At 40.9% G+C, this 7,503-nt stretch overlaps 1 pseudogene; it reads right to left on the minus strand.

Annotated features, from left to right (window-relative positions):
- Window positions 1-5,260, minus strand: part of LOC132222210 (phosphatidylinositol 3-kinase regulatory subunit beta-like) — a 111,581-nt pseudogene extending 106,321 nt beyond the window's left edge.
- Window positions 5,261-7,503: the final 2,243 nt, after the last annotated feature.

The following is a 7,503-nucleotide window of genomic DNA, read 5'->3' on the forward strand; positions in this document are numbered from 1 at the left end:
GATATGCTTTAATTAACGTCTTTGATATAATTATATACACACACATATTTACCAAACCTCAGCTGCTTGCATTCATCATATTGAAAAAGTCAGGCATATGCTATTGTATGGAGGCCTTTGGAAATTACATTATTCATATTCCTGCTACCTTGTAATATTTTGTATCGGTTTGCATTTCTCTTTCTACTTCTCAAATGCAAAACAACCTCCTTTATGGTTATGATGAGTTACAAATCACAATATATTTATGTCAAAACGTGCAAAATTTAAGATGCAAAACCCTGTGAGTTAATAAACTTATTTATAACCCCAAAGATTGTAAAGACCTTTTCACATTTACTAAACTCTGTGTGTTTTAATTTGCCCATGTAGATCTGTTTCACAATACATTTCCAGGGTTTAATATTCATTAAAAAAAGTAAAGTGATTTCAACTACTTAATCACATTCTCGTTTAGATGACCTCTGTAGGTGTGGAGTTAATACCTTACTGAGATGAGTGGGTGAAGGAAGGGACAGTTCACATTATTGATGTTCGCTGCAGAATTTCATTAAGGAATGATTTTTTTTCTCTTGCTTTTTCTTTTCTACATCTTTTTCACATTCTCCCTCGGGAGAAAGTCGTGCAAGATCCAATTGAACCTGGTACTTGACTACTTTTGTACCTTAGTAATGTGAACAAAATGGAAATGATTGGAAAGAAGTTATCTTTTACCTTTCCCTGCAAGCCATTAATCTGTAAAGGGCTGCTATTAATATCAAGAATAATAAGAATTGAAGTGAAACTAAGATCGATTGTATCTATTCTTATTTGCCATTCCTCCTAATCCATGTAATGTTATCCTATTCATGTGTCGCATGACGTTTTGGTCAAAGAAAGACCATCTATAATAAAAGCGTAATATGCTAATTAGACGGCCATCATTCCGGACGACCTTCTGGATGAAGCCAGGACTACAAGGGAAGCCCAGGCCCTGGGTGCCAGAGGGAAGCTGGAGCCAGCATGTGGGGGAAGGAAGGCCTACTCTTGCACGAATTTTGTGCATCAGGCTTCTGGTCTGATTATAATGCAGTTGAGAATTTCCTATTACTTCCTTTTAAAATATTTTTATTGGTTTTAGAGAGGAAGGGAAAGATAGAAACATCAATGATGAGAGAAAATCATTGATCGACTGCCTCCTACATGCCCCCACACTGGAGACTGAGCCCACAACCCAGGCGTATGCCCTTACTGGAATTGAACTGTGACCATGGTTCATAAGTCAATGCTCAACCCCTGAGCCATGTCAGCTGGGCTCCTGCTGCCTCTTGATGTCATAGCTGTCATAATGTCATAGCACAACATATCCCCTCACTTGTTTGGGTGATGCTGGGGCAAAGAAACCTTCTGTGCTGCCAATCATGTAAAAGTATAGTCCATACAAATATGTCCAGTACATTTATTTACACATACACACCTATAATACTTGATAATGATGATAAACAGATGTCGCTGGTTTATGTATTTACTATACAATACTCTAAATCTTTATTTCTATTTATAAAAAATAGTTTGCTGTGAAAGTTTCCATGTGACACTTGCAGCAGCTTTATACATCTCGTGTTTACACATCTTGTGATGCAATCTCTTGATTGCATTATTTTTCTTGTGCGTGATTTAATTTTGTGGTGTCCAGCCCATGCCCCAAAGTGAGGCAATTCAGTTCCTCCCCATATATCCCTGGTGCTTTTGGAGCTGCTGCCCCAGCACTGGAGCTCAGAGCGCCAGTGAGTCTGAGTAAGTCCATGCTTGGTCCTTTAAGAGTAACTGCCTGGGACTCCAGCAGCCCTTTGTCTTACTCAGTCCCAATCCCTGCTGTTTCTCACAGCCAGAAGTTATGAAGACCTCTCTTCCTGACATTGGAACCCTGGTCTGGGGGGCCTGGTGTGGGGCTGGGAAGCCTGGCTCCTCAGGGGGCACCGTTGCAGCTGAGATAGCCCTGATTTTTAACCGGCTCTCCTGGGTGTGGGATTGTGTCTCCATCCATGTCCATGCTGCCAGTCTCCGCGTGGCTTCTGCTGTAGACCCTCGGTTACAGGACTTCTGTTTGGCTAGACCTTAGGTGGCTCTCAGTGATGGTCGTTCTGAAGTTCAGTTGTAATTTGGATGTGGCCGTGAGAGGATGGTCCTACTGCATTGATCTACGCCACCGCCTTGACTGGAAGCCGCCTAGGTATATGACTTTGTGTTCAGAGCTAAGTATCGTTACATGTATAATTTTAAAACTTTACATTTTTAAAGTAAAAAAAAAAAAGCTACAATAAACTAAGGTTAATTTATTAATGAAGAAAGAATTTTTAAAATAAATTTAGTGTGGCCCAAAGGTAAACATAGTCTATAGTAGTGTGCAGTAATGTCCTAGGCCTTCACATTCACTCACTACCTACTCACTCACCTACAGAAACTTCTAGTTCTGCAAAATCTATTCTTCGTAAGTGCCCTGTGCAAGTGTAGCTTTTTTAAAATCTTTTTAAATCCTATTTTTGTTGTGTCTTTTCTATGTTTAGAGATGTTTTGATATACAAACACTTATCATTTGGGTTTCAATTGCCTGCACCAGTGGTCGGCAAACCTCAGCTCGCGAGCCACATGTGGGTCTTTGGCCCCTTGAGTGTGGCTCTTCCACAAAATACCACAAGTGGGCGTGCACATACAGTGCAATTGAAACTTCGTGGCCCATTCGTAGAAGTTGGTTTTCGGCCTGGGTGAGTCTATTTTGAATAAGTGGCATGAGAAGAAGTGGGGGGTGGACATATAGAGAGGGTGAACGAAAGGAGATAGACGAAACAAGTATACAAGATGAGTATGGATGGGAGAGTTGGAATTGGTTGACCTCAGCGAACGTACCTCAATCAGATTGAGGACATTTTTAGCAAAGGCCAGCTTAGCAGTACCCTAATTAAGTTAATAACAATGTACCTACCTATATAGTTTAAGTTTAAAAAATTTGGCTCTCAAAAGAAATTTCAATCGTTGTACTGTTGATACTTGGCTCTGTTGACTAATGAGTTTGCCGACCACTGGCCTACACTATTCGGTACAGTAGCATGCTGCAGAAGCTTGTAGCCCAGAAACAATAGGCTGTATTACATAGCCCAGGTGTGTAGTAGGCTATACCACCTGGGTTTGTGTAAGTGAATTCTATGATGGTCACACAACAACAAAATCGTCAAAAGATGCATTTCTCAGAACTTATTCCCGTGGTTAAGTGACATATGACTGTATAGTGATCGTATGTTGAAACAAAATTGCCTTAAATAGGATACTACTCCCAAGTCTTTATTCATCTTAGTACCCATTCTTGTAATACAGCCTTTATTTTTACACTGTGTCCTAATATCTTCGGGTAAAGAGAGGTCTCAAAGAAGCTCTGCATTTCCAGATGCTTAGAAACAAGTCTCCCTTGGATCCCTCACCTTGTCATCTGTAATCTGACAAAGTGAGAGTCCTTCGTGGGAAGGAGAGGTGGCAGGTGCTGTCTGCTGGGAACAGATCAATAGGCATGTCTGGATTTGTGTACTAAACTTGCCTTCACAGTGGCCCTGCAAGCAAGAATTATTCAGGTCTGCAGTTACTGGTGTAGTTTCTGAACTGTTTGTGCCTGTGTGTGTGTGTGTGTGTGTGTGTGTGTGTGTGTTTGAATATAAATATTTACTGGTTGATTTACATGGATGCACTCTAAAGGCTTGAAAATCATTAGTCTTCTCTTAAAAGAAAACAGAGGTGCCAGATAAAGCATATGAATAAAATACATGATTAAGAGCATTCATCCTATTGAGTTTTAAGCTTTTCACTACAATCTTGTTACGAGGCAGGTAGTTCTAGGAACAGAAGAATAAATAAATAGATGATAGATGATAGATAGGTAGGTAGATAGATAGATAAATTTAAACTAGTTGGAAAAACTGATTTTAAAAATACAAGTGTGACAAATGATTGCACAAATAAAGTATAAGCCATGTCTTCTTACTCATTTATTTGCTCATTTATGCAATACATGTTTCTGGTGGTTTGTTTCAGGCCCTGTTCTAAGCATCACAGATAGATTAGTGAACAAAACAAGCAAAAGTAAATAGCTCTCATGGAGCTTGTATTCTGTGTAAAAGAAAAATCAGCATTAGTCAAGGGTTGTTAACAGTTCCTTAGCCATGTTTAGAATAATAACTAGTAATAGTCTAGTAAACACTCACTAATTCCTGGATTGCATAGTTTTCCAGCAACATACATACACTTTTTTATTTTTTATGTTGAAATTGTCATACATTTATTTCTAAGAGTTATATTTTAAATGGAAAGTTGCACCCGAAGTAACAAGATCTAGAAAGCCTATTAACTCAGTGTTATTTCTTTAGTTTTTTTCTCATTTTTCTTTTAAGTGTCAACTTTATTTTTTAATTTTAATTGCAGTTTACAATTGATGTTATTTTGCATTAGTTTCAGTTTTACAGCATAGTGATTACACACATATACTTTACAAAATATCCTCCCAAATATTTCTAGTAGTACCCACCAGACACTGTACACAGTTATTATAATACAAGGGGCCCAGTGCACGAATTCGTGCACCTTGAAAGGAACTGTGGGCCACAAGGCTGTGGTGGGCACAGGGGCGAGTCTTGGCTCATCCTCTGTGCCTCCATCTGGCATCTCCCACCATGGCCCCCAGTCCTCTGTCTGCCGGAAGCCCTGCTCCCACCACCGCTCCCACGCGCTGACAGTGCTGCCCCTGACAGCGCAGAGAGATTGGAGCCATGCCAGCAGCAGGTGTGAGTGGGGCCAGCGCCGTCAGAGGGTGCGAGTGGTGGCTGCTTCCCCAGTTGCCCCTCAGGAGCCAAGGGAGGTGGAGAAGCCCTCATAGCTGAGCTGTTGGCACCAGCATCGGGCTCTGGTAGCGGGTGCAAGGGACAGCTCTGGCACCGGCAGCAGGTGCAAGCAGGGCTGTCACCGGCAGTGGGTGCAAGAGGCAGCTTCCAGCCCCCGTTGCCTCTCAGGAGCATGGGGAGGTGGAGAAGCCCTGAGTGGCTATTTGGGCCAGCAGTGGGTGCAAGTGAGGCCAGTGTTGGCAGCAGGTGCGAGCACCGGGCTGGACCGCAGTGTGAGGGAGCAAAGAATTTTCAGTAACCACCAGAGGCTTGCCCTGATTACAGTGACCAGTGCCTTGCCTTTGTCTGGCATCCCTGCTCACCTGCTCCACCATCCCATCATGGCCTATGCCTGCCATGTTTACGCACACCTCCTGGTGGCCAGTGCACATTATAGCGACCGGTTGTTGGTTGTTCGGTTGTTTAGTTGTTCCACCACTCAGTCTATTTGCATATTAGGTTTATATAGGTTACTGACTATATCCCTTATGCTGTAATTTACATCCCCATAACTATTTTGTAACTACCAATCTGGACTTCCCAATCACTTCACATTTTTCATCTAAATCCCACCCCACTTTTCCTTTGGCCACCATTAGAGTCTGTTCTCTGTATCTGGAGAGTTGCCTGAGTCTGTTTCTATTCTGTTTATTCATTTATTTTGCTCTTTAGATCCCACATATAAGCAAAATCACATGTTATCTGTCTCTCTATTTGACTTATTTTACTTAGCATAAAACTTTCTAGGTCTATCCATGCTGTTGCAAACGGTAAGATTTCATTCTTTTTTAATATCTGAGTAACATTCTATTGTATATGTGTACCACAGCTTTTTTTTATCCACTTGTCTGTTGATGGGCACTTGGCTTGCTCCCATATGGGCACTTGGCTATTGTAAATGATGCTGCAATCAACATAGGGGTGCATACATCCTTTCAAATTAGTATTTTGGGATATACACTCAGAAATGGAATTGCTGGGTCATAGGGCAGTTCCATTATTTTATTTGTTGAGGAACCTCCATACTGTTTCCCAATCTGCATTCCCACCAACAGTGCACGAGAGTTCCTTTTCTTCACATCCTCATCAATACTTGTTTGTTGATTTATTGATGGTAGCTGTTCTGACCTTTGTAAGGTAATATCTCGTTGTGGTGTTAATTTGCATCTCTTTGATGATTAGTGACATGGAGCATCTTTTCATATGTCTATTGACCATCTGTATGTCCTCTTTGTCCAAAGAAGACACTTCTCCAAAGTCCTCTTGTTTTTCTATGTGTGGTTTTTTTTAGAGTTGAGTTTTGTGAGTTCTGTATAAATTTTGGATACTAACCCTTATTGGATGTATCATTGGTGAATATCTTCTCCCATCCAGTAGGGATACATCCATTTTATATTCAGATTCTATAAGTTGTTTTGTTTGTTACTGGCTGAATCCCACCCCTCTATCCATTACATTTGATCTTGTTATGCTCAGTTAGGGACTCTCCATTTTCAGTTTTATGTTCCCAGTGTCCACAGAGGTTGAACTGAGCAAAGAGTGCTGTATTGTTGCCTTCTGTTTGGCTTATTATCACCATGACCTCTAGATCTCTCTCAGTATCAGCTTTAAATACATTTAAAACTCAAATCATTGGCTGCCAGGCATTGAAAAAGAATATGGAATCTGCACTTGACCTCATATATTTTCATTCCAAGTTTATACTCAATACATCATAAGAGACAAAACAAATCTCAGTAGATTCATATTTCATTTTATAGAGTTGAGGAGGGATGATCTATGTAAATTAAGATGAACCGCTGCCTTTATTGTAGGAGAAAGCTTGGCTCGCTCTGAGGAGTCCTGGGAGTTTGAGCTGTTAGCCATTTTAAGTTCATATTCCTGAACAAAGAGGCTTGGGATAGTATTCAGACCCTGGATCCTTATTCTTGCAGAGGATAGTTATTCCCATGTCTTTAACCAAATCATGGTTCCACATGGAGAAAAGTGATTGGCTCAATGCCAAATGCTGCTAATGGTATTAACTCCACAGTCCTAGTCCCAGATGCCCTGCCATGTTTTACCAACAGATGAGGTTTTCTTGCAAAAGAGGAGGTCCTTCTGGAGTCCTTGCTCAAAGCATCAACATTTGTTGACATTCCTTCAAGTAAAAAAGGAAAAAAAAAATTATTCCCACAAAATACATTCTTCTCCTGGGCTTACAGTCATTCATAGCCTGAAAGGCAAATGGGGAAGGTAGAGGTGGGTTTTATCTTATTGAGGTTGTTGATTCATCTCTACCCTTGACTGGAACAGTAAATGTGTCAACTCGTGTCCTTGAAGTCCACTTAATATAGCACAACATGAGGACCTGTAACTACATGACTACAATTCCCTGCTGTGGTCTTTTCACAAAACAAGATTATGCCTGTGGTGCCCGTACACAAGCAGTAGTCACAGTGCTAATGACAGGTATATACAGGTGTGTGTGTGTGTGTGTGTGTGTGTGTGTGTGTGTGTGTTTAATTTATCTGTATTCCAGATGCATTGAAGGAAGAAGGTTGGGTCTCCAGACTTTAAAGCCTGAGTGTCTTTTTGGAAAATGGTGGAGTCAAATTTCAGT

This window comes from Myotis daubentonii, chromosome 19 (genome assembly GCF_963259705.1).
Source record: "Myotis daubentonii chromosome 19, mMyoDau2.1, whole genome shotgun sequence".
NCBI lineage: Eukaryota > Metazoa > Chordata > Mammalia > Chiroptera > Vespertilionidae > Myotis > Myotis daubentonii.